The following is a 27,972-nucleotide window of genomic DNA, read 5'->3' on the forward strand; positions in this document are numbered from 1 at the left end:
TGGACGATGACGAGACACAATTGCCAGGAAGTGACGAGGAGGATCGTGGTGCGCAAGTGGAAGAGGAGGAGGTGGTGGATGATCTAGTAACTGACCCAACGTGGCAGGAGGACATGCAGAGCGAGGCCAGCAGCACACAGGGTGAGGGAGGCAGAGTACCCCAACAGGCAGGAAGAAGCAGTGTGGTGGCCGCACACAGAAGGCAGGCAACAGTTCCCCGTAACACCAACACGAGGGACGTTGCCAGTACAACCTGTAGGTCTTCCAGAGTCTGGAATTTTTTTAAAGACTCTGCTGATAACCCCAAAAAGGCCATTTGTACCACCTGCCATGCCAGCATCAGCAGGGGTGACAAAACTACCAGCCTGACCACCACCAGCATGATCACGACCAGTGTCAGCGGGTGTCACCACTGCTTCTTCCGCTGTTGTGCGTGCAATAGAACCCCCTGTTGTGTGTGCAAGGCAATCCCCTGTCCATACTGCATGCAAAGATGCCCCCTCCTCTCAGTCTTCACTTGTTATGGCAGTTTCTAAAGAAACAGCATCAACGTTCACGTCCCACCGCAGCGTTAAATTGTCCATATCCCAGACCTTTGAATGAAAGCGCAAATTCGCAGCTAACGCCCCATGGGCCACAGTCCTAAATTCGCACATTTCACGACTGCTTGCATTGGAAATGCTGCCTTTTAGGCTGGTGGAGACGGAATCCTTCCGCAACCTTATGGCGGTGGCCATCCCTCGGTACTCGGTCCCCAGTTGACACTATTTTGCCCGGTGTGCCATCCCCGCACTACACAAGAACATGTCCCAAAACATCTGCCGTGCCCTCAACAACGCAGTTACTGGGAGAGTCCACCTGACAACGGACACGTGAACAAGTGCTTGTGGCCAAGGACGGTACATCTCCCTGACGGCACACTGGGTAAACATAGTGGAAGGCGGGACCCAGTCGGACCTTGGGACGGAACACATCCTCCCCACACCGAGGATTGCGGACCCTATGTCAGTCAGAGTTGCCCCCACAGTGTACAGCTCCTGTGCATCATCCTCCTCCTCCTCCTCATGTTCAGCCTCCATCTCAGATATCACCACATCAGTTACAAGCTGGAAGCACTGCAGTACTACCTCGGCCAAGCGGCAACAGGCTGTGCTGAAACTCATAAGCTTAGGTGAGAAACCTCACACTGCTTGTGAGTTGTGGACAGCTGTGAAAGAGAAGGCAGATCTGTGGCTGAGACCGCTGAACCTACATCCAGGCATGGTCGTGTGTGACAATGGCCGTAACCTGGTGGCGGCTCTGAGGCGAAGCGAGATCACACACGTACCATGCCTGGCTCATGTGCTTAACCTCGTGGTTCAGTGGTTTCTTAAATCGTACCCCGAGTTGCCAGATCTGCTTGTCAAAGTACACCGCCTGTCAGCTCATTTTTGCAAGTCGGCTACAGCTTCCGCCGCCCTTGATATGTTGCAGCAGCGTTTGCAGCTTCTGTCACACCGACTGGTGTGTAATGTCCCCACATGTTGGAACTGTACCCTCCACATGTTGCAAAGGATTTGTGAGCAGAAGAGAGCAGTTGTGGAGCACCAGCTGCAACAAGGCCGTCGATATTCAGGTCAGACTCCACACATAAGACCTCAGGAGTGGACCTGGATGTCTGACATATGTACCATCTTGACAAAGTTTGAGGAGTCCACCAAGGTGGTGAGTGGCGATGACGCCATCATTAGCGTCAGCATTCCACTTGTCTGTCTTTTGCAACGCTCTCTGCAGAGAATTAAAGAGGAGGCATTGCAGCCAGAGTATGATGAGATGGATCAAGAAGCCGTAGCGGTCGATTACACACAGCCCAGCCTCATCTCATCCCAACGTGCAATGGGGGACAATGAGGGAGAGGAGGAGGAGGAGGAGGAAGAACAGGAGCTTGTATCATGCGCTGTAGACGGTAGTACCTGTACAACTGTCATACCGTCGGTTCAGCGTGGGTGGCCTGAGGACGGGGGAGGAGGAGGAGGAGGAGAGCATGGTCAGTCGTCATCTTGGTGAGGACATGGAAGTCTTGCCCATTACCAGTCTGGCACACATGGCTGACTTTATGTTACGCTGCCTTAACCGTGACCCTCGCGTTGTCAAAATGTTGGGTGACAGTCATTACTGGTTGGTGACACTTTTAGACCCCCGCTACAAGGAGAACTTTCACTCTCTTATTCCTGAGATGGAGAGGTCTACAAAAATGGGACAGTACCAGAAGGCCCTTGCTGCAGAACTGTTAAAAAAATTCCCATCTGAACACGCTAGCGGCAGAGGTCACAGTTCGTTGACCAACCAAGGCGTACAAGCGAGAGAGAGGCAACTCCAATCCAGCAGAGGCAGGGGAACACTGTCAACGTTCTGGGACAGTTTTCAGAGACCCACCCAGCTTACAGGCCCTGAGGGGCGGGGTACTCTCACAAGGAGTGGAAAGTTTCAAAAGATGGTGAGGGAGTACCTTGCCAACCGTACAAGCGTCCTCCGTGATTCCTCTGTGCCTTTTAATTATTGGGTATCCAAGCTGGACACCTGGAATGAACTCGCTCTGTACGCCTTGGAGGTCCTGGCCTGCCCTGCCGCTAGCGTGTTATCGGAGAGTGTTTTTAGTGCCGCTGGGGGAATTATAACTGATAAGCGCACTCGCCTGTCAACTGACAATGCAGACAAGCTGACCCTTATCAAAATGAACAAGGGCTGGATTGGGCCAGACTTCTCATCACCACCAAATGACAGCAGAGTAACATAAAGTCAAATCCACTGTGTTCTTTCGGGAGGTGTATTCACATGCACCGCTTCACATCCACACATGAGTATACACTTCCTCATTTCGGCTGTTTTATGTTCTTCCCCTTATCCTCAGCCTCCACCACCACTATACCACCAGGGTGATCGTGGTCCGTGTTGCCATTATTGAAAGTTCCTCCGTCCTTATTTTTGTCAGCTTTTGCTTGGAAGGCATAAGCAAAGACTGTGGGAGACCCACTCCCCAATAATGGGAATAATATTTTTAAGATGCTGTACTTTATGGCTCTTGTAAGGGGCATTAAAAGCGTCTTGTTAAGCTACTGGGACATCCACCACTTTTCCGAGGGGCATTCAAACCGTCTTGTTAAGCTACTGGGACCTCCACATCTCTTCTGAGGGGCATTAAAAGCGTCTTGTTAAGCTACTGTGACCTCCACCACTTTTCCGAGGGGCATTAAAACCGTCTTGTTAAGCTACTGGGACCTCCACCACTTTTCCGAGGGGCATTAAAACCGTCTTGTTAAGCTACTGGGACCTCCACATCTCTTCTGAGGGACATTAAAAGCGTCTTGTTAAACCACTCTGAACTCCACAGCTCTTCCAAGGGGCATTGAAATGTTGTTTTTAATTAACTCTAACATCCACGACTCTTCGAACGGGCATTGCATTTCCTCCTAATTTTTGGCAGCTTTTGCTTGGAAGGTATAAGCAAATACTATGGGAGACACACTCCCCAATAATGGGAATAATGTTTGTAATATGCTGTACTGCATGGCTCTTGTAAGGGGCATTGCAAGTTCCTCCGTCCTAATTTTTGGCAGCTTTTGCTTGGAAGGCATAAGCAAATACTATGGGAGACCCACTCCCCAATAATGGGAATAATGTTTGTAATATGCTGTACTGCATGGCTCTTGTAAGGGGCATTGCAAGTCCCTCCATCCTAATTTTTGGCAGCTTTTTCTTGGAATGCATAAGCAAAGACTATAGGAGACACACTCCCCAATAATGGGAATAATGTTTGTAAAATGCTGTACTACATGGCTCTTGTAAGGGGCAATGCAAGTTCCTCCGTCCTAATTTTTGGCAGCTTTTGCTTGGAAGGCATAAGCAAAGACTATGGGAGACACACTCCCCAATAATGGGAATAATGTTTGTAATATACTGTACTGCATGGCTCTTGTAAGGGGCATTGCTAATTCCTCTATCCTAATTTTCGGCAGCTTTTGCTTGGAAGGCATAAGCAAAGACTATGGGAGACACACTCCCCAATAATGGGAATAATGTTTTTAAGATGCTGTACTGTTTGGCTCTTGTAAGGGGCATTAAAACCGTCTTGTTAAGCTATTGCAACCTCCACGTCTTTTCAGAGGGGCATTCAAACCGTCTTGTTAAGCTACTGGGACCTCCACGTCTTTTCCGAGGGGCATTAAAACCATCTTGTTAAGCTACTGTGACCTCCACGTCTCTTCAAAGGGGCATTAAAAGCATCTTCTTAAGCCTCTCTGTAATCCACATCTGTTTCAAGGGGCATTGCAGTTCCTCATAATTTTTGGAAAGCCTTCCATTCACTGCTTAGGCCAACAGTGTACAGGAGACCCAGTTGCTATAAATGGAAAAAACGGTTTAGTTAAGGCCCTCTGACCTCCATGTCATTTCCAAGGGGCATTGGAGTGCCTCAAAATTTTTGGTAGGCATTGCACTCACTGTATGCCCTATAACTGTGTTGCCGAACCGCTCCTTTTGTTACAGAAACATATCCTACAAGACATATGTGGCTGACTGGCATGATATTGATGTGAATGGTCCCTGTTCCTCCTGCTCTTTCTGCTTTGCCACTACCTCATCCATCATTTATCACCTGAAGCTTTGTTTTAACGGGAGTCATAGAACTGGGATAGTAGCAGGAAAACATCCAGCAATCCTCGGAGGAGGTAGGATATGCGCCAAAACACTGACCACCTCAGGTCTAGCCTCTACTACATACATGCGCTTGCATTCCAAGAAAACAAAGCAGATGCTAACTTCTATCATCATCATCATGCTCCTCACCTTGGCACTCTCAACTCCCCTGATGGAGAAGCCAGGGCCCACGGAAGGAGTCTGGTTCTCTGGTGGGCTCGTCCAATGCTGCCCTAAAGCAGGCCGGGCTAAGAAAAGTGTGTGGGGGGAAGTTGACAGGAGAAATAGGGGCGGCTGGGGACCGTTTATGGACACCCGGCTGCCCCCAGGTGGCTGGGGACCGTGAGTGGACACCCGGCCACGGGGCGGCTGGGGACCGAGTATGGACACCCGGCCGCCCCCTGGCGGCTGGGGACCGAGTGTGGACACCCGGCCGCCGGGCGGCTGGGGACTGAGTATGGATACCAGGCCACCAACGCAGCCATGACGTGGTGGCCAGATTCCGCCTCCACATGCCTAAAAGGCCCAATTTCAAGTGCAAGCAAGCAGTATGGTATTGCAACCTGGGGGTGGGTGGGTGGTTGGCTGCATATTTGCGCTTGCATTGCAAGGAATGGGGGAGGTACAATTGAACAGTGCCCTGGGACAAGAACTTGCACGGGGATAGTTGCAAGTCTGCATCTTCTGATGCGGCAAGGATGACTTCTGAAGGGCACACTTTTAGGCAGTGACCTGGGGGTCAGAGATGCTTCCAGGGGTCTTCCCCATGCTGTTCCCATGTCTTTTCAGCACTGTATTCATGTGTCACACAGCACATGGCCAGATAAGGTTGTAAAATGTTAAAATGACATTTCCCAGTGAATGCATTTGTCACGGTTGAAAGCAATACAAAAGTGCAAAAACGCATAAAAAATGCTACTTGTGAACATAGCCCAAGGTGTGGAGGAGTATTTTTTTGGGGGGTTATTTATTTTAACTTATACACAAGTCTTTACCCTGGAAAGGAACTTCCTTAACATATTTCACAGGAAAGCAGTTTCAGTTTCGTTTTTGAACGTTTGATTGTGAGCCCTTAAAAGTGGCTTAATACCTCTGACCACGTTGTTGACAGCAGTGACCTGGGGGTCAGAAATGCTTCCTGGGGCGATCCCCATGCTGTCCCCATGTCATTTGAGCACTGTCAATATCGTTTTGGGCACTTGTTAGGCTTTCAAAAGACTGCCAGGGGTGCCACCGCAAAAATGCTCGGGTCTCCCATAGAGTAACATTGGGCTCGTTGCTCGAGTCGAGCACCCAAGTATCACGGCGAGCTCGGCCCGAGCTTCGAGCACCCCACTCAACACTAATCTTTGTGTGTTATGCGGTTTACCTGTCTGTAATCTACACACATTCTCATGCTTCCATCCTTTTTCCTGACCAGGACCAGTGGAGCTGCCCAGGGGCTACAGCTATCTCTTATTACCCCTGCCTTCTTCATGTCATGCAACACTTCCTTCGCTTTCTGGTAGTGTGCTGGTGGTATGGGCCTGTAACGTTCTTTGATGGGTGGATGGTCACCTGTGGGTATATGGTGTTGTACCCCTTTAATCCTCCCAAAAGCAAGTGGGTGTTTGCTGAATACCTGTTCGTATTCCTGGACCACCCTGTATACACCTTGTTTTTGATGGACAGGAGTGGCGTCAGTCCCAACATGGAGCTGTCGACACCAATCCTCCAACTGAGCTTCGGAGTCATTGTGACGCGCCCCCTGGGACATATTCCTTTTTGAGGGGAATACCCGGCACCGGATCAGATGGGGGGTTGTAGTCTCCGAGCGGCTGTGACCCGGTCCCGTGCCCAGGGCGTCAAGCTCAGGGTTATGTGGCAGTCTTTACTGATGTTATTAAAGTTCGTTGTGTCGACTACGCCACCCGTTGTGATGCGGTCACTGTGGCCGCCGCTGCTGCAGGGTCCGCTGAGGCTGATGGTGGATGCGCAGCTTGGTGGGATAACCCCCAACGGGAGGGGTATAGCCTCAGAGGGGACAGGCGCAGAGGATGGGGGTTGTGGTGGTGCGGTGCAGCCGGTAATGATTACAGACTCGGGTAGTGCAGTTAAGGGTCTTTACTTACTGCAGATGTTCCTGGTCACTCTAGCTCCAAGTGACCTCCCGAGCCGTGCTGCGTCCACCAGGTCCTGGATCCGGCCAACCCCCAAACAAGTCCGGAGCGTGGACCTGAGCTCTCCCTCTGTCCTTCCTTCAGCCGTCCCCACCAGTGATTCACCTAAATCCAGCTCCCTCGGGCCTTCTGTTGGGCAACCTTTGGCCTCAGGTTCCCTGACCCTCCATGTGGTGTGCCTTCAGGGTGAATGTAGTGGGTGACCGTGACAGACTCTGCCCACGGTCTCCGGTCTCTGGCTGGGGAATGTCTTTACCCCCACCAGCTTGGGTTCCGGTACCCTACTGCTGACTCCTCACCCGGTGTTCTTATTTGGGTTCTTGGGTCCCTTCTTTGTCCCCCTCTGGGTCTTTCTGTACTCCACTCTCTCACTCTTCAGGCTCAGGTCTGTTCTGCTCCCTTGCTGCAGGCTGACTTCCTCTGCAGCAGACTTACTCTCTGCGTCTGACCCTGATCCTAGTTGGTGCCCACCTTATATATCCCTCTATGTGTGAGCTCAGGTGACCAGCACCCAATGAGCTCCTACCACTACCCAGACTGCTCCCCCTATCTGCCCCTACACTACATGGGATGTTCCTCCCCCCTCCCACTCCAGCCAGGAACAGGCTCGGTCGCACCTGCACATTTCTAAGTGGGAGTGCCGTCGGCCTGCTCCTCTGGAATGGGATGTATGTAGTGCATGCAGTCTATCTGAGCTCAGTTCCACACTCCTTCCTTACCCGGGAGTGGAATATCACACCTCTGGGTTGAGGTGCAATACTCCTGTAGCAGCCGAATCCTCAGGGTGCTACATTCCCCCCTGGTAAATCACAGCACGTCCTCGGGCTGCAAAGACAAAAAACACCAAAACATACAACATTTTATAAACATGTAAAACATATTAAATATTATACGAAATACTATATAAATATATATATAAACTTTTTCAGGTAAACAACATTCTCGTCGTCTCTTTCTCTCTTCTGTTCCTCTGGTCACCGTGCAACTCGTGACCAGGTAGAGTGCGACAGTCTTTTGGAAAAATGGTTTTTCCTATAAAAACCGGTAGGGGGCGCTTTAGCAAGCGCAACTATGTACAGGGAAATTTTGGCCGTTCTCAGTCCCTGGCCAGGTAAAGGGAAAGGGATGGCTGCTCACAGTCCTCAGCCTGGTATGGAAAGGGTTACAGGTAACAGTTCGCTGGTCCCAACGGGGACTATTTTAGCAGCAACAACAGTTCCAGTTTCAGTTTCAGTTCCGATTCACTGTGCCCCGACAGGCAACTATATACAGTCTCCTGCTCTGCCGCACTCAACGGCGTCTGCCTCCTGCTCTTATCTTATGGCTGGTGGTTTCTTCAGACCCGTCCGGGTCCTCTTGCTCCTCCTCCTCGCACCGCAACTCCTCCTCCGTCAAGCGATGCACGTGGAGGGCGTAAGGTCCCTTGGCACACTTGTGCCGGGTGAACGTTACCTCATCACCGACGTAGAGGTCACGGCCTTTGTGACCCTCTGGCAGGTGGGACTCGACGTCCCGTCGTGTAACGAAGACGTCACCCATGGTGTTCCGGTCCCTTATGAAGCCCCACCCATGCTGCGCATTAAACTTTATTACCGTCCCGATGGTACGGGGACGATCTGCTGCACGGGGGTCCCTTCTGGTCCGACTCTTTTGCTCCGCGCTGCGGGTCTGGGCCCATTGCTCTTTGGCCTGCCTCTCCTCCCGCTCTCTCTTGAACTCTGCCAGCTGTTGACGGCAACACTCTGTGCGCGCTGCTGCAGCTGCCCGAGTCTCTCCGGTGAACCCCATCAGATCTTCTCCCTTGGGGTCCCACGCAAATTGAGCCTCTTCTAGGGGAGGCGAGACCCGAGTCACGGGCTTTGGAGCCGGGATCAGGGGCTCACACAGGGGACCTAGTTGCTTCTGCCGCTCCAGCTCAGGGTACCCTTCGGGCCAGATGAAGGGCCGCCCGTCCGGCCATGTGAGCTGGCCGAAGAGGTCCTCCCCCAGGTGTGGCACCCTTGGTATTGCGGGCGCGGGCGCGGTGGTGATGGCGCCCGGGTTGCCCAGGCCTTGCGGCCAGGCCTGGGGCACCTGGAAGGTGAAGGGCACCGTTAGGACGGCGGCGCCCTGGGTTACCTGGCCTTGCGACCAGGCCGGAGGCTCCGCGGAGGTAGATGGCTCTGCTTTGGATGCGGCGCCCGGAAATGCTAGGCCCTGTGACCAGGCCGGAGGCTCCTCTTCCGGCGCCACGCTCCGGGTCACGATGCGTGACGTCATCGGGGTCGCGACGGCGGCTTCCGGTCGGGGCCTAGTCGGTGGCGATGTCATGGCGGTCTCGGGTACGGCCGGGGGACCTTCGGGCTCTGCGACGGGGAGCTGGGGCAGGTAAGCGGTCTTCCGGTATGGGGTATAGGCATCCCCCTTACCTGCTGCCATACGTCTCGCTCCCTCTTCTGCGCCGTCTCCGGCCTTGGGTCCTCCCGCGTCATCCGCAGAGGCAGTAGATGTCTTCTTCCAAGGGAGCGGGTTAAGTGGACGGGTTCCAGCTTGCTGGGCCATCTCCCGGCCCCACTCCGCCAGGATCTCCCTCTGCACTCGGGCCATCCTTCCCGCGAGGCCCTCCAGGGCACTCCGCGCGCACTCCCGATCTCGGGGAAGCTGCGCCAGGATCTCCGCTAAGCCTAGCGGGGTTGTTGACTCCAGCAGGCTCCTGACCATCGGGTCGGTGCTGCTCTGCTCTGCTTCCGGCAGGCTCCTGGCCAGCGGGCCGGTGCTGCTCTGCTCTCCTCCTTCTTCCTCCAGCAGGCTCCTGGCCAGCGGGCCGGTGCTGCTCTGCTGCCGCTCCATTCCCGGGTCCACTCTTTCTCTCCTCGACTCCGGGTGAGCTTCTCCGCTACTCCTCATTAGACCTCTTGCCTCCGGGTGCGCTCGTTCTACACTGCTCCAAGCGACACCCATCTTTGCTCTTTTCTTTCGTCTCCTCCCACTTCGAGGGCGGTCCCGGGGCAACTCGGTGACTGTCAGCTCCAGGGGGAGTTCTTTCACGCTGACCGACACCTCCAGCATCACAGTCTCTGTTGGTGGGGGCGGTTTCCACTTTTGGCGCCATTTTCTGTCCCGGCCCACGATGGGATGTGGCCTCTTGCCCTCCTTTGGCACGCCCATAATGGCGTCCGCTGCTCTTCCAAGGCGGGAAATCTGCGGTTTTGGCGGGAAGCGTCGCCCAGTGGCGGGAAACTCTGCAGATGGCGGGAACAAGCTGGAAATGGCGGACAATCGGCGGGAAACGACTGGTGATGGAGTCCGATGGCGTGGACCCTCCGGAACCGGCAGGAGTCTTCTTTCTAAGGTAAACTTGCACTTTTCTTCAGGCACGCAGTACCCGGGTGTTGCGGGCACGTAATCCTGCCGACTACGCCAAAGTTGACGCGCCCCCTGGGACATATTCCTTTTTGAGGGGAATACCCGGCACCGGATCAGATGGGGGGTTGTAGTCTCCGAGCGGCTGTGACCCGGTCCCGTGCCCAGGGCGTCAAGCTCAGGGTTATGTGGCAGTCTTTACTGATGTTATTAAAGTTCGTTGTGTCGACTACGCCACCCGTTGTGATGCGGTCACTGTGGCCGCCGCTGCTGCAGGGTCCGCTGAGGCTGATGGTGGATGCGCAGCTTGGTGGGATAACCCCCAACGGGAGGGGTATAGCCTCAGAGGGGACAGGCGCAGAGGATGGGGGTTGTGGTGGTGCGGTGCAGCCGGTAATGATTACAGACTCGGGTAGTGCAGTTAAGGGTCTTTACTTACTGCAGATGTTCCTGGTCACTCTAGCTCCAAGTGACCTCCCGAGCCGTGCTGCGTCCACCAGGTCCTGGATCCGGCCAACCCCCAAACAAGTCCGGAGCGTGGCCCTGAGCTCTCCCTCTGTCCTTCCTTCAGCCGTCCCCACCAGTGATTCACCTAAATCCAGCTCCCTCGGGCCTTCTGTTGGGCAACCTTTGGCCTCAGGTTCCCTGACCCTCCATGTGGTGTGCCTTCAGGGTGAATGTAGTGGGTGACCGTGACAGACTCTGCCCACGGTCTCCGGTCTCTGGCTGGGGAATGTCTTTACCCCCACCAGCTTGGGTTCCGGTACCCTACTGCTGACTCCTCACCCGGTGTTCTTATTTGGGTTCTTGGGTCCCTTCTTTGTCCCCCTCTGGGTCTTTCTGTACTCCACTCTCTCACTCTTCAGGCTCAGGTCTGTTCTGCTCCCTTGCTGCAGGCTGACTTCCTCTGCAGCAGACTTACTCTCTGCGTCTGACCCTGATCCTAGTTGGTGCCCACCTTATATATCCCTCTATGTGTGAGCTCAGGTGACCAGCACCCAATGAGCTCCTACCACTACCCAGACTGCTCCCCCTATCTGCCCCTACACTACATGGGATGTTCCTCCCCCCTCCCACTCCAGCCAGGAACAGGCTCGGTCGCACCTGCACATTTCTAAGTGGGAGTGCCGTCGGCCTGCTCCTCTGGAATGGGATGTATGTAGTGCATGCAGTCTATCTGAGCTCAGTTCCACACTCCTTCCTTACCCGGGAGTGGAATATCACACCTCTGGGTTGAGGTGCAATACTCCTGTAGCAGCCGAATCCTCAGGGTGCTACAATTGTCCTCCACTATATCTGGTGGGGTCAAGGATTCCACTGTGTGTATGGCATCATCATTCACAGTATACAACCTGGCAACAGTGGCGTATCTTGGTAATTTAACTTCATCCTCCCCACAATTTAGGAGACGTATGGGTACCCTCCCATTGCGTACATCAACCACCCCTCTGGCAGTTAAGAGTGTAGGTCTGTGCTCTGAGCTAATGGGCTCCACTACCGCCTGGTAGTTCTGTCGTTTGAGACCTATTGCTGGTCTACACCAAATCAGCATTTCACTCATCAGGGGAATCACAATGGGTATAGGGTCTGTCACCCGTACATTACCAATCTCACCACCTGTTACCTTTACCTGTTGCTGGTACAGGAGGGCTCGTATCTCTCTCTGGAGCACCTTCATCTGCCCTGGTTTGGCGGTGTCAGCAATCTGCTGGAGCAAAAACAACACTTCTCCCAAGCAGTTACCAACAATATTTGTACCTAGTATCACATACAAGTCTGTATCACCAGGGTTAGACTCTACTACAATCAGTCCTTGGTCCTTTAGTTCCGCTCTCCCCACCTTCACTGTCACGTCCTTAACCCCTACTAGGTTAAGAGGAAGGCCATTAGAGGCATACACGGAGAGGTTCGGGGCTGGCGGCTGGAGTTCATCTACGGACCAGTACCTTTTGTAGAGGACATCAGGTATGATGGTTACCTGTGAGCCGGTGTCCAGTAATGCAGGTGTTGCTATCCCGTCCAGCACGATGGACAGGAAAGGCCTTCCTTCTACGAACCGGTGATGCCAGCTTGATGGGCCTGCTTGATTTACTCCTGGGTGTCGGCCCTCGGCCCCAGGGTTTGCTCGTTTAAAGGACAGTTCCGCGCTGTGTGGCCTGCCTTCTGGCAGCGGTAGCAGGTGAATTCTCCAGGAGGGTGACGTTGGCCCATCCAGGGGACATCCTCAGGGCTGTTGGCCAGTAGGATCCTTCCTTCCGGCTCAGGCTCCGTCTGTAGCTGCAGGGTGCTCAGGACAGTGGCCAGGGTTTTACTTAACTGGCGCACTTCAGAGCGTAGGCTGTCCAGCTCGCTAGGAGGCACTGTTTGCATCTTTGTTTCAACCGTTAATGAAGGAGCAGTGGGTGCTGCAGGCACTGGGGTGGCCCCACCCTGGTAATGCTGGATAGCAGTATCTGTTGTTTCCAGGGGCTGCAGCCCCTTTATAGCCATGTCCTTAAGGGTGTCAAAGGTGGCATCTGGATGATCTAAGGCCCACCACCGTACAGTTCTGCTCTCCTCCTGGAACCTCAACCCCCGGATGAACTGTTCCGTCAGCATTTTATTTTCATTTTGTATGCTGGCTGGACTAACCTGTTTCAGGGCCCGCAGGGCTTCCTGTAAGCGCCAGGTGTAGTCCCGGATACTGTCCTCAGGTTTCTGGACACAGTGGTAGAACCTCATCCGGAGATCCCTCTCAGTGCGGTTTTCAAACACAGTTTGCAGTCTCTTAAAGATGATGGATACTGATTCCTGGTCTGCGGCTGGCCAGGTTTCAACTTCCCGCTATGCGGCACCAGTCAATTGTCCTCTGCTTACCAGTCAAAGAATACATGTCCAGTACACCGCATATTTTTCTCTTAAATCCAGACAGGGTGTCTGGTTTGCCATTATACTGGGGAAGCCACTTCGCTCCAGGAATATACGGCAGGGCCATGGATATCAACGGAGTTATAACCCCTGCTGGTGGAGCAGCCGCTCCGGCCTGTGCAGCACCCGGTGCAGGTTGGGCATCAGGAGCGTTAACCGGTGCTCCGGCGGCTTGCTGGTCGTCGGCCATGGTTGCGCCCCCCTAGTGAACCGGAGCCTACCTTCTTCACTTTGTTTAACAGGTAGGCCGCAGCTCCACGGGCGACGGTCTTCTTCCAGGACCTTGCGTCGCTCGCATCTGACGTCAGAGCGTCCTCTGGACACCTTCCAGGACTTGACGCTTCCTGGTCCGACGTTAGGGGCGGGGCGTGTCCTGGGCTTAGCGCGCTTCCAGCGGTTACGCCTCTCCGATTCCCGCGGTTACGCCCCTCTTCTTCCCGCGCGGCGACAGGAAGATGGCAGGCAATGGCGGGAAATCTCGAGAATGGCGGGAAACCTTCACCACAGTGAGTATCACAGTCTTTTAAGGCGCACAGTACCTGGTGGCAACGGGCATGGAATCCTGTTTGTGACGCCGAAAGCTGACGCGCCCCCAGGGCCGTGGGGTACTTTTCAGCCGGGCCTCTCTGTATGCCGGTGGGGGATATCACAGTGGCTGGCCTGGTCCGTGACCCAGGGCGGTCAGTAAAAAGGGGAATATTTACAGGGGATTTTGGAATAGTTCGTGACGCCACCTGTGGAATGCGGCTAAGGGGGCCGCCGCTGCGGAGCAGTCCTCTGAGGCAGATGGTAGGGCAGCTTGTGATGGAATGGCTCCCACAGGTGGAGCGGGCCTCAGGGCAGCGTGGGATGTAATGGATGGTGGTGCAGGGGAGAGACGGCAGGACGGTCCCGGAGGAAAGACGGACACTCACATGGAGTAAAGCTTCCGTACCTTTACTGGTGATGATGCAAGCACGGTCCAGGGTACTCCGGATAGGGCCTCCTGATCCGTGGCATTATTCGAAGCTTCTGACCTGCCTGAAGCTAGGCCTAGCTTGGTTAATGTCTCTCGCTCTTGCACCTGCTGACCTGGTGGTAGGGCCTTCTCATGGGGATCACTCTCCCTGGTCGCTGGGGCCTCCGTGACTCCTAGCCCTGGTACTGTAGTCAGCGTTTGGTGAACCTGGGACCTGTAGTCCTCCAGGGGTTCCGGTGGTCCCTACTGGGTGTAAAGGGTCCCTGTAGGCGCGGACGCGGTGTCCGGTATATATCTCGGGGTGAGCCTGGTATGCTCCTCTGCCCCCTCGCTACTTCTTCTTTCTCCTCTCGCCTTCGGCCACACTCAGGGCCCTCACTAGGCTTTCACACGTGCTGTAGGCCTTGGCTCACCTAAGCACAGCAGCCAGCGTGCTGCCTCTTCGCTGCTCTCTGAGCGTCAGCACAATCTCAGACTCTCTCTGTCTGACTACTCACTGAGCACTCAACTCTAAACTGACTGACTGCCTGGCTCCACCCTCCCTATATATATCCCTAACGGGCTCCCTCTGGTGGTCTGAGGTGGTATGGTGGAGGTGTGTGAATGTGTGAGGGCCTCTTGTGGAGAAGCCCATCCATGTACCCTTCTGGGTTCTGTGGCTCCAGTGCACAGCAGGGCGCCACAGCAGCACAGAGGTTCCACCACCCGAATCCGTAACACTCACCTCCCTAAATCTGACATTTCCCTCTCCGTGTGTGACACTACAATAACGCCGAGCCAGCAGGCGTGCTGTCTGGGTGTTGTGTTTGACATCAATCTTTCCTTCACCTTCCATAAACAATCTCTTGCCCGCTCTTGTCCCTTGCACCTGAAGAACATCTCTAGAATCCGCCCCTTTCTCACCTTGGAAACAACAAAAAACCCTCACTGTTGCCTTGATCCACTCCCGCCTTGACTACTGTAACTCTCTATTAATTGGCCTCCCCCTCACTCGACTTTCCCCTCTCCAGTCCATCCTTAATGCTGCAGCCAGGGTGATCTATCGTTACTTGGACTAATCGTTACTTGGACGCTTCCGCTCTGTGTCAGTCATTGCACTGGCTGCCCATACATTATAGGATCCAATTTAAATTGCTTGTTCTCACCCACAAAGCTCTCCACAGTGCGGCACCCCCCTTACATCTTCTCCCTCATTTCTGTTTATCGGCCTACCCGTTCTCTGCGTTCCGCAAGCCACTTTCTACTAACATCCGCACTAATCTGTACCTCCCACTCCCGGCTCCAAGACTTTCCCCCAAGCTGCACCTATTCTTTGGAATGCTCTACCCCACAAAATTAGGACAAAGCACAACTTACACAGTTTTAGGCGCTCCCTAAAAACACACCTGCTTAGGGAGGCCTATCATGTTCCCTAATCAAAGTCCTTTTATATTTTTATAGCCCATTCATTATTTCTCCAACTATAAGTCTCCACCAAACTCCACTGCACCCAAAAGCACTACAAATACTGGCTGGTGACGAGCTCATGCAACCTTTATCTGTCCCTCATCCCCTCAAGATGGCTGGACCATCCTTGTAAATAAGCCCCTGTACTTTGTGTCACCCCCACCTCATTGAAGATTGTAAGCTCTTATGAGCAGGGTCATCATTATTTTTGCTTTAATTATTGTATTATCTTTAGCTATGTTACTTATGACTGTTGTATATGAACCTCTGAATTGTAAAGCGCTGCGGAATATGTTGGCCCTATATAAATAAAGATTATTATTATTATGATATAGGCAGAGCGGAAGAGAAGCTGCTGCTCTGACGGCGTCATGTCACTTGGAAGCCGCAGAATCGCCTACAGAAGCGGTCTGTGAGGGCTCTGAGCCTGCAGAGATCCGCACGAGGCAGAACTGGATACCCGGATAACCCTGTAATGGTAGGAGGTGTGCGGCCACTAACGTTGACCACTACTACATGGGACTCCATCCTAAGAATGACTGTACACAGGGGCGGACATATCATTGGCATGGCAGGGCTGTGGAGTCGGTAAGCCAAACCTGACTCCTCAATTTCCATGACACCGACTCCAACTCCGACTCTACGACTCCGACATACATGGCTCATGTTTAAGTGATAAATTTACTGTAGCACAGATTCATCTCAGCTAAAAGTCTAGACCCTTAGATCAGGAATAGGACAGACGTTTAAAGGACATTTCATAACCTTACCAAATTCTTATGAATAAAAATATTCACCACAAACTGCATTGAATTACTGTACCCAATTAATTATATATTTTAGTAGTCGGAGTCGGTCCATTTTATTCCGACTCCACGATTCCGACTCCACAGCCCCGATCATTGGTGCAACCAGTGCATTTGCACAGGGGTCCAAGAGGTAAGGGGGCCCACTTCCATATCCAAAGCAGGTGGGATTGTGCATAACGATGGGCTATTGAACTGCACAGGGGCCCTCTGTTGCCTGTGTCCACCAGTGACTGTACATGTAGTTGTATTCAGCATAAAGCAATACTACATTCAGAATTCTATGTATAAAACTATAGATTCTCTCACGTTTTCTTCTGCAGCCTTTTCAGTGAATGAGATGACCATGCCTTATTCTGAAAGACTTGGCAGAGCTCCTCAGCGTTACCTCATCTCCCTGTTACATATTCCCTGTAAGGCTGAGTTCACACGATGCGTATTTCATGCGTTTCCGCGGCGTTTTTGCAGTTGCGTAAACGCCGCGGAAACGCATGAAAAACGCATGGTAGAAGGGAAGCAATGTTCCCCAATGGAAAACCGCATGTGCTGTGCCCATGATGCGGATTTTTCCGCAGCGTGAACGCTGCGGTCAAAAATCCGCAGCATGTCAATTAATTTTGCGGAAACGCGGCGATTTCGCCGCCATTGACTTGCATTAGAACGCGCCAATTCTGCAAGACAGCATCTGTACTTGCACTATTGGCGCGTTCTAATATGCGGATGATACCCGAGTGTGGAGGAGAGGAGAGTCTCATCCACACCCAGGTACCATTAAAAAAGCTGTAAAAAATGAATAAAATAAAAAATAAATGTATTCTTACCTTCTGTCGGCCTGCGCAGCACTCCCGCTTGGTTCCCGGCACTTGCAGTGAGTTGTAGGACCTGCGCTGACGTCAGAGTCATGTGACGGGTCACGTGACGCTGACGTCGGCAGGTCTTTCAATTCAAAGTTGCCGGCAGCCGGGAACTTTGTAAAGCAGGACAGCGCGGGCCATCGGAGGTAAGTATATACACTCTCTCGGGTCACACTATATAAATCCATGCTGTTTGCATGGATTTATATAGTGTGACCTAGTTGTCAAGCACTTTCCAGGTGATGCTAAAATCGCCTGGAAAGCGCTTGTCAATCTGCATGTGGGTACGCATGTGAATCTGCATGTGGATCCGCATGTATTCTGCAGGAAAAACGCATGCACAATCTGCATGCGTTTTTTCTGCCAGGGAGATGGAGAAATGATGCAGAAATTTTCTGCTTCATTTCTGCATCATGTGCACATACCCTAATAGGTCACCAACCTGCAGTAGACACATAGCATCAGAGGAACTTTCCTGCTGATTCAGTGCATCAATACACCAAAAACACATATACATGAGCACAAGCTGCAAGTCTCTATGTGCAGTGAAGTAAATGTGAGATGCCTTCTCAGTATAACAGTGGCTCGTTGGTCTAGGGGTATGATTCTCGCTTTGGGTGCGAGAGGTCCCGGGTTCAAATCCCGGACGAGCCCTCTTTTTAATAATTTATATTTTAAGGTGTTATGTGATAGTTCAGATTTATAAACTTAGCGTTGCTAATATATTATGTGTATTTATTATTTTATCATCTAGAGCACGTTTTTTTACGTCACAATCACAATGAGTTAAACCATATAGACTGCATTGCCTCAGGAAACCGCGCTGATATTTAGTCACTGGCACGCCATCCATTATGTGAGGAGCGGCCTCACACGGGAGTCTCGTCTGTCACCTCAGAAGCTCGGTGTATGGCGGGAGCCCATTATCAGGACTGAGATAGACGAAGCAAGACGTGAAGCGAGTTCATGAATCACCACAGAGCACGGAACAGCCAGAGGGCGCCATTAGCTTTACATCTTTGCATAGACTTTATATATATATATATATATATATATATATATATATATATATATATATATATATATAAAAAAAATTTATTTCGGCGCCAAAATTTGGGTAAAACACCATCAAATGGCTCCTATTCCCTATAGGAAATGCGCGCTTCATTGCATAAAGTGTATTTTCTGCCGTGGGGAAGAAAACTTTCTCAGTGACAAGTATTAGACAGTCACCTCACTGGTGCCAAGTATTAGACAGTTACCTCACTGGTGCCAAGTATTAGACAGTTACCCTAGACAGTAAGTGACATGTATTAGACAGTCACCCTAGACAGTAAGTGACATGTATTAGACAGTCACCTCAGTAAGTGACATGTATTAGACTGTCACTTCAGATAGTGACATGTATTAGACAGTCACTTCAGATAGTAAGTGACATGTATTAGACAATCACCTCAGTAAGTGACATTAATTAGACTGTCGCCTCAGTAAGTGACATGTATTAGACAGTCGCCTCAGTAAGTGACATGTATTAGTCGCCTCAGTAAGTGACATGTATTAGACAATCACCTCAGTAAGTGATATGTATTAGAGAGTCACTTCAGATAGTGACATGTATTAGACAATCACCTCAGTAAGTGACATGTATTAGACAATCACCTCAGTATGTGACATTAATTAGACAGTCGCCTCAGTAAGTGACATGTATTAGACAATTGTGGCGCCCCTGAGGGTTCGGTCGCCACAGAGGTATTGCATCTCATCCAGAGGTGTGGTATCTCACTCTCAGGTAAGGAAGGAGTATGGCTCAGGACCCTAACACTACATCCATTACACCACATTTCCGGGGGACAGGGCGAGATTGCTCCAACGGAAGAGCACAGTCCCTGATCCCTGGCTGGAGTGGGGAGGAACCACTTAGAGAGGGGGAACTAAGTAGTGGATGGGTGGAGGACGTAGATCCTGGGAGCACAGTAGTAAAAGATATATTAGTAAGGAACCATCTTAAATTAGTCAGTCAGTGGGGGAGTTCAGTCAGAGGAGGAAAGTCAGGGAGCAGAAGGCTCTGTATGAGCTCTGCTCCAGAGGCGGGCCAAGTCAGGAGGCCTAAGCCTGGGAAGGAGAGAGAAGGGGAGTAGGAGAGGCTCCAGGACGAGGAGAGAAGGGACCCCAGGGGTACGGGCCGTGCAGCAAGCCACCCGTACGCCCGCCGCTGCCAGGAGGTAGGGGGGTCAGGCCAAGAAGGGGAACCGGGTCCCCCAGCCAGCAGAGACTACAGGACTCAACTGGGAACCGGAGGCTGCAGCACTTCAAGTACAGCAGGCCGTCCACACCAGCCACTAGGAAAGTAGCCGCATAGGGCCAGGGGACGGAACACAAGGCCCGAGGACACTGGACAGAGGTGCCGCTAGGTGTGAGGTACAAGGAGAGAGGCCAGAAAGGACACACAGAAGTGGGTCCTGATAAATACTCTGGAGGTATCCTCGAGTCGTCTGAGCCCCTCACTGCGTGAGCACAGGACGCCGTGGGCCCCTACACTGGCCCTGTAACTGCTATAATCGTGAGTAAAGACCCTGGGACTGCACCATCTTGTCTCTGTGTTCCTTGCGGCGCCAGCACTCACAGCACTAGAACGCCCTGCACCATCACCACCATCATCCACTCACGCTGCCCTGAAGCTACACTCCACCTGTGGGGAGTCACATCACCTTGCTGCGCATACCCCCAGCTTCAGCGGACTGCCCCACAGCGGCGGTTACCAATAACCGCAATCCACAGGTGGCGTAGTCGGACATTGATATTAGTGCACATAGACTACCCTGGTTTGACCGCCCTGGGTCACGGACTGGGTCACCGCCACGGTGACTACAACCCCCAGCATCTACAAGGCCCGGCTCCGGGTATCCCCACGGCCCAGGGGGCGCGTCAACTTTGGCGTAGTCGGCAGGATCCGTAACCCACCCGTTACCATCGGGTATTGTGTGCCTAAGAGACTGTGTTTTCTACTGAATGTGGCGCCCACCCCTGAAGAACGGGCGCCATTATGTGCCAGCCAAACAACAACCAAAGGTCACCCCCCATCGTGGGCCAGGTCCCAGAATGGCGCCAAAAGCGGGGCCCGCCCCAACCAGCAGTGATCATGTATGTGGATGTGTCCATCGACGTGGGGGGGGCTGCCCTTGGAGGTGACCGACAGCAGACTGCCCTGGAGCCGCCCCCGAAAGGGGAGGGGAGGCAAGAAAACTGAGAGACAGGGTGTGGTCTGGACCAGTCGAGGCAGGCCGCACCCGGGAAAGGAGTTGGACCGTAGCAGCTCCGGAGACCCTGCCAGCGACATGCTGCTGGCAGAAGCGCCTTATACCCTGGAGGAGCTGGTGGCCAAGCTCCCCCGGGAGGATACCAAGTTCCTCCGCGCCGGCATGGAAGATCTGGGCCGGAGGATGGCCAGGGCGCAGCGAGACGCCATCGCGGACTGGAAGAGGGAGATGGAGCAAAGGATGGCGGCCCGACAGCCAGCGAATCTGCCCAGCACCGACGGCGGCCCCCCAGTCTCCGAGGACCGGGATCGAGGTCAGGAGACCGCGCCTGACGCAGGAGCGGCCACAGGAGCAGGTAGGAGAAGTTCGCCTGTGCCGGACGCTGTAAGCGTCGACCTGCCCCTGGGCCCCCTGGTGGAGTCGCAGATCCCGGGCGTCACCGAAGCTGTCCCATTCCCGACGCCAGAGCCAGGCTCTTTAAACCAGGGCGAGACCGCCACGTGCCTACCATGCATATACCAGGACGCGCCAGTTCCAAGTGCCCTCCAGACCCCGGAACCAGCTCCAGACGCCAGCGACGCCGGCCCGCTCCTAGGTCCCCTGCAGGAGCCGCACCCTCCGACACCCGAATGTGTGTATGGGCGCTTCCCCTGGGACTGGTCCGCGGAGGTGGAGGACCAGCTGCCTTCACTCCTGCCCGCTCCACAGCCCGCCGCCGCTGCCTCCCAGGTACCGGAGGATGAGGTCCAATTTAAGATTTAATGGGGTTCTCCCATGAGACCAGGGCAGCCGCAGCACGTCGCAAGGAGTTCTGCTACCAACAGCTGATCAAGTTTGAGAAAGAGCGGAAGCTGCGGTGTGAGCAGTGGGAGCAGCTCGAGACCAGGACCCGCAGAAGTCAGCAGACCACCAGCGGTCCCCGAATCACCGGGACCATAGTAAAATTCAACCTTAACAAAGGATGGGGGTTTGTCCAGGACCCACTGTCAGGCACGGATCTTTTTGTAAATAGAAGAGACGTGGAGTCCCACCTGCCAGAGGGACCCCCAGATCGGGACCTGTATCCCGGGGACACCGTGTCCTACACCCGTCACCGAGGAGTAAGGGGCTGGTATGCCCTCAATGTCCACCAGGTGGAGACAACGCCCTACCATGCTGAAGACCTGGCTGAGTCAGCCTGCGGTGGACCAGAGCCTCCCCGGAGGGAGCACCCTTACTGAGTGTAGTAGGTGGAGCAAAACTTTTGAAATTGTATATAAGTTACCCGTCAGGGTATGCCGAGACACTGCGAGCTCATGTTTACCCAGTTGCCCGGAAGCGTACAATCAAAAGTTTAAAAAAAATTTTCCCTTGTGTGTTGTTACCCGTTTACTTAGTTACCCGTAACGGGTCCAGAGACTGACCGGCTGAGGACTGGGAGCAGCCACTTTTTGTAAATAGTTTGGCACTAGAGTTGAGCCACCCCCGTAGTGTTCGGTTCGGTTCGTCGAACACCGGTGTGTTCGCCGAACTGTTCGTCGAACACCGTTAAAACCAATGGCAGGCAAACAAAAACACATAGAAAACATCTTCAAAGGTGTCCAAAAGCTGACAAACTGCTCAGAAGACACAACTAACACATGGAAAAGTGACAAGTACATATAGTCATGCGAAAAGAAAAGAGGTGGAGGAGTAAAAGGAGGGGGAGACAAAGATATAGGCATGTCATGCCCTTCTAAAATCAAGAAAGGCTGGAGTAAAAATCTAAAATCAGCCTACCAACACCCAGACGTCGTGACAAGAAAATTAAAAAAAGAAATATCTTTAGGTAGAATGGCGGTTCCTTTCAGAACACTTTCCTTACAAGACGTAGTGGTATCCCCGTTGTGAGTTGTGCCAAAAACGGAACCCAATACATTCGGACTAATCCACCATTTGTCATATCCAAGGGGCAGGTCAGTAAACGACAACATCGACGCGGAACCAAGTACAGTAGTATATACTGTACATCCTTTGACAAGGCAATCAGGCGGATCAAGAAGTTGGGAAGGGTCACCCTAATGGCCAAAACAGACATTGATGCGGCGTTCCGGTTACTTACTACCTGTGCTTCCGAATAGTGTCCACCTATTGGGCTGGTTCTGGGAAGGAGCATACTATATAGATCGCTGTTTGCCCATGGGGTGGTCCAGGTCCTGCTCACTATTTGAGGTGTTTAGTTGCTTCCTCGAATGGGTTGTAGTGGACGTTTCTAAGGGGGCACATACTATCCATTACCTTGACAACTTCTTATGCCTGGGCCCAAAAGATTCGCCACAGTGTGAATACACGCGGTAGTCCACCTGTGAGAAGGAGAGAGCTGGAGGGAGAGCGGACACCACAGAGCCGAGGGGTTAGATGGAGAACGGAAGAAGGAAAGAGGGCGAGGGAGGTAAGGGAGTACAGTGGAAGGCCGAACTGAGCTCCCCCACATTCCTGCTGGGCGGGGAACAGCCCTGGGAAGAAAAGCCGCTTGCGCATCCCTTTGAGGTTACGGGCGCGAGCGGGCAGAGGGACTACGCTGGAGTGCGAAGACGACACAGCCAGTCCGTTCCTGCCCGTGCGACCTCCGTGTCGCCGGGTTTGTGCCAGAGCCGCGGTGGACCCTGACGGCCAGCCCCCCTCTCCCAATACTGGTGCCTGTCCGCTGGTGGGTCGAGCCCCCCCGCGGTGGGGGGGGGGTAACATCTGCAGAAGAAAAACCATCTTCCAGCCAAACTAACATGTCTACTTCTTTTCGTGGACAATGTGATACGATCCCTTTCTTACCGACACGCCCATCGCTACAAATTCCAGATGAGGCACAAAAACAGCAGGTGCTTCAACGGATATCAAGTGCTCCTTCAAGTGGGCTCTCCTCCACCTCAACTTCAACATCACAAATACTCCAGTCCTCAGAGGTGTCACCCCAATCGCACTTGCTTCCTCACAGCTCCCAAGTCTCCAGCTGCCCGTCTGAGTATGGGGTAACACAGATGGTTGAGTCTGCACAGCTGTTTACTCATACTATAGCCTGGGAAACGGAGGTCTGCTCCAGAACTTCTGTGAATCCAGACGAGGAAATGATCTGCACTGATGCCCAGAATCTTTATGAGTTGGATCCAGGACCAGATGAAGAAGGTTCTGAGCACAATGTAGACCCTCGTTCCCAAACTGTAACTCCTGTTGGTGGAGACAATGATGAAGACGATGATGAGACTCAAATACCTGATTGGAGCGACAACTTGACTTTTCGGTCAGGGCAGGAAGAGGCTGGCTCTGAGGACGACGGGTGTGAGAACACACAGGGTGATGATGACGAGGTTGGAGATCCCACTTACTGTCAACCCACAGTCAGCCAGTCGATGAGGTCAGCAGAGGAGGTGGAGGAGGATGCTATTGACGACGAGGTTAGGCTGCGCCTTCCTGGACAGAGACGGAGTACTGGAAGCATGTCAACAACTGCATCCTCAACCACAACTCTGCCTCTGACCACAAGTCGTGGTGGCTCTTCAGGTCGCATGGGCTCTAAGCCTTGCATAGCCTGGGCATTTTTTCAGATCGATAAGGAAGACCCAACTCATATTATCTGTAATATTTGTCACCAAAAGCTAAGTAGAGGCCAAAAAATCCATAGTTTGAGTACTTCATGCATGAACCGTCACATGGATATGAAGCATAAGTTGCAGTGGGAAGCTCACTGTGCTACAATGCGGCCTAGCGGGCCGGGCCAACCACCGTCTGCCCCATCTTGTGCATCCGCGGCCTCTTCATCCTCTGTGACTGGGGGAACAGCAGTCACACATGTTTTTGGACGCAGACCTGCCACCTCTTTACCTGCAACAGCCAGTGTGATTGGCAGGTCATCATTTCATTTGGAAGTGGAAACACCAGCTGGTGTTGAGCGCTCTCCGACATCGAGAGCACCACCTTTGGATCAAGGCAATCTAACTTTTCCGCCTGCATCTTCCTCACAGACCGGCAGTTTGCCGGGGACACCCTACTCAACCCCGTCTAAGCACAACAGCCAGCCCTCGGTCCCTCAGATGTGGACAAGTAAAAGACCATTTCCTCCTAGCCATGACAAAGCTAAGAGGTTGAATTTCACCATCTGCAAGCTGTTGGCTACAGAAATGCTGCCTTTCCGCCTGGTGGACACAGAGGTGTACCAGATGTCCAGTCGGCACTACTTCTCAAAGAAAGGTGTGCATGCGCTACACCAGCATGTTGCACACAACATCACCACTTCTTTGAGAAACTCTGTGTGTGACAGGGTGCATTTCACCACAGACACTTGGACGAGTAGGCATGGACAGGGGCGTTACATGTCGCTGACTGGGCACTGGGTAACTATGGTGACAGCAGGACAAGGGGCTGCTGTCCAAGTCTTGCCATCCCCACGAGTTGTGCATCAATCCTCTTTATCTAGAAGTTCCTCCACTGCTTCTGCCTCCTCAACCTCCTCTCGGTCCTCCACCTGCACCCAAAGCCTGTCTGGTAATGCCACCCGCTTTCTAACTGCGCAGAAGGAATCCTGCACACCTCCTTACTATGCTGGCAGCAGGGCTCAACGGCATCAGGCGGTGTTTACTTTGAAATGTCTGGGAAATGTGAGTCACACAGCTGAGGAGTTGTGGTCAGCTCTGGAGACCCAGTTTCATGAATGGTTGTCTCCACTGGACCTGCAACCAGGGAAGGCTGTGTGCGACAATGCTGCAAACCTGGGTGCGGTCCTTCGCCGGGGCAATGTCACACACGTGCCTTGTATGGCTCACGTGTTGAACCTGGTTGTCCAGCAATTTTTAGCCCACTATCCCGGACTAGATGGCTTTCTGCAGAGGGCACAGTCGCTGTGTGCTCACTTCCGCCGTTCGCATCCCGCAGCTCAACGACTTACATCTCTACAGAAGTCGTTGGGCCTGCCAGTTCACCGGCTGAAATGCGATGTGCCAACACGGTGGAATTCAACTCAGCACATGTTGCAGCGACTGTGGCAGCACCGACAAGCCCTGGTGCAATACGTTCTGACGTATAGCCTGGGCCTACGAGATCCAGAGGTGGGGCAAATCACGCTGCAGGAGTGGTCTCAGATCAGGGACCTATGCACCCTTCTGCACAGTTTTGAAATGGCGATGAAGATGTTTAGTGCTGACGATGCCATTATCAGCATGACTATTCCTGTGATTTACATGCTGGAGCACACGTTAAACAGAATTCGGAGTCAGGTGGTGGGACAAGAGGAGGTGGAGGAAGTAGAGGAGGAGTCGTATGCGGAAGGGATAACATCTCCAAGGTCCAGACGGTCGGCAGCACCAAGGGGGCAGGCATGGGAGGGTGGGGGAGAGGGATTAACCAGGGCGCATGGTAGCAGCCAAACTGTTGAGGAAGGTGCAGGAGCCGAGGAAGAAGTGGAGGACGAACTGGTGATGGGCATGGAAGACTCATCAGATGAGGGAGACCTTGATCACATTTCTGTTGTGCGAGGTTGGGGGGAGAGGGCAGAGGAAGGAAGCATGATTCTTACCTCGCTACCAACACAACAAGGACTTGGTCCTCCTGGATGCGCAAGACACATGAGTGCCTTCTTGCTGCACTACCTGCAACATGACCCTCGGATTGTCAGAATTCGAAGTAATCCCGACTGCTGGGTTGCCACACTCTTAGATCCCCGGTACAAAAGTAAATTTGCCGAAATAATTCCTGCCATAGAAAGGGATTCACGCATGCAGGAGTATCAGCAGAGGCTGTTGCAGAATCTTACATGTGCTTTTCCACAAAACACCAGTGGTGCACATAGTGAATCTCACAGTTCTAACTTGCCAACTGTGGGACTGTCGAGTCTTCATCACTCAAACCGTAACAGTAACACAGTATCTGCTGGTAACAGCAATTTTGTGGAATCGTTTCACCACTTTTTTAGACCATCCTTTGCAAGGCCACAGGAGACAAGAAGTCTGACACATAGTCAACGCCTAGAGAGGATGGTACAGGAGTATCTCCAAGTGAACATCGAAGCCATGACTGTGTCACTGGACCCTTGCTCATTTTGGGCTTCTAATCTGGTAAAATGTCCGAAGCTCGCCACTCACGCCTTGGAGATCTTGTCATGCCCTGCAGCCAGCGTTCTCTCTGAACGTGTGTTCAGTGCTGCTGGTGGTGTGCTGACAGATAAGCGCACGCGGCTGTCCACTGAGAATGTAGACAGACTCACGTTCATAAAGATGAACAAATCATGGATCCGCAAGGACTTTTCTACCCCTGTGTCATCCTGGGGAGGCTAAAAACTTGAGGATTTGGTAAAATCACCTCACCAACCGTTTTAAGCAACTCTGGGGCAATTGATGCCACTTAAGTGGTGTCTGTGCCACAATTTTTGAAAAAAATGGAGACTCTTTTTGGAGTCCCCTTGCTGTGTTTTACGTGACGTTGGCATCGTCAATTCCAGGTGGGTTGGGTCGCTCCCCCCCCTTTTAACCGTAAGAAACTACATACACTATGGCTTGGGGTAACACAGATGGTTGAGTCTGAAGAGCTGTTTACTCAGAGGTCTGCTCCAAAGCTTCAGTGTCTGCTAGTCAGCGTAGTAGCCAAGCTCTGAAGCAAGCTACACCGCCTGTGTATCTAATAAGAATTTTTAACTGCATCTAGCCTAGGCAGACTGTGGGGACCCCCAACCAAACCCAGACGCTCAGTCCCCCTACCGCCCCCCTTTCCTTGACAATACAAAAATGTAACTCTTACAACTGGATGGGTGAGGATCGGTCACAGCTTTATTAACTCTTTATACTCATTCCATTAGAAAGGCATTTTATTTCTAAAATAATTCAGCTTGTTGCAGCATGCCCTGTGTCTCCACACCGGCAAGTTGGCCAACAAGTGTAACTCTCCAACATGTCCTTTCTATTTCCAGGCCACGGAGGATCCTGCGTACTCGTATGCAGGACTCTGACCCCCATCCATCACTCTTAACGCTTGTTCCACTCCGTCCTGGAGTCCTGACAGGAATATGTCCAGTCCAATATCCATTAAGTGAACACCGTCGGGCCGTATGAGGCCTGCTTTATCTCCTTCCAGTTGTCGGTGTCGTATCACTACACCACCTCTGTCTCTTCTAAATTTTGCCATCCGAATATTTATTACCCGCCTTGTCCGTTCGATGGCCGTGATGTCTCGCGCACCTTGCCATACCGCTATCGGCACAATCTCTGACCATACTATAGTTAGTTTTGTGAAAAATTCTCTGAAGCGCTCAGTGTCTAGTTTCATTATTGCCATTAGTTATGCGCTCTTGTGATGACCTAGGTCATTTCCCCCGGCCTGTATAACTAAGATGACCGGATCTCTTGCCTCTCTCCCTACCTTGATTACCTCCATTAGTACCTGTGGCCATTGCAGGCCTCTAATACCTCTCCAGTTGAAATATGTGTTATGAAACTCTAATTTCCTTCCTCCTGGGCGGACTTTCGCCCTTTTTTCTGCCCAATATATATACGAGTGGCCTATTACCCACACTGTTGGCTTAGTGTCACCTGTAAAAGAAACAAACCACATTAGGATAACAAGTCTTATGTA

General features: G+C 52.6%; 1 non-coding gene across 1 annotated transcript; it reads left to right on the forward strand.

The window, feature by feature from the left end:
* Window positions 1-17,728: 17,728 nt before the first annotated feature.
* TRNAP-UGG (transfer RNA proline (anticodon UGG)) lies at window positions 17,729-17,800 on the forward strand. The gene has a single exon. It is a non-coding gene; the product is annotated as a tRNA-Pro (tRNA).
* The last annotated feature ends 10,172 nt before the right edge of the window (window positions 17,801-27,972 follow it).

This window comes from Phyllobates terribilis, unplaced genomic scaffold, assembly GCF_046119375.1.
Source record: "Phyllobates terribilis strain yellow unplaced genomic scaffold, ASM4611937v1 Scaffold_1__5_contigs__length_1240528914, whole genome shotgun sequence".
NCBI classification, from domain to species: Eukaryota; Metazoa; Chordata; class Amphibia; order Anura; family Dendrobatidae; genus Phyllobates; species Phyllobates terribilis.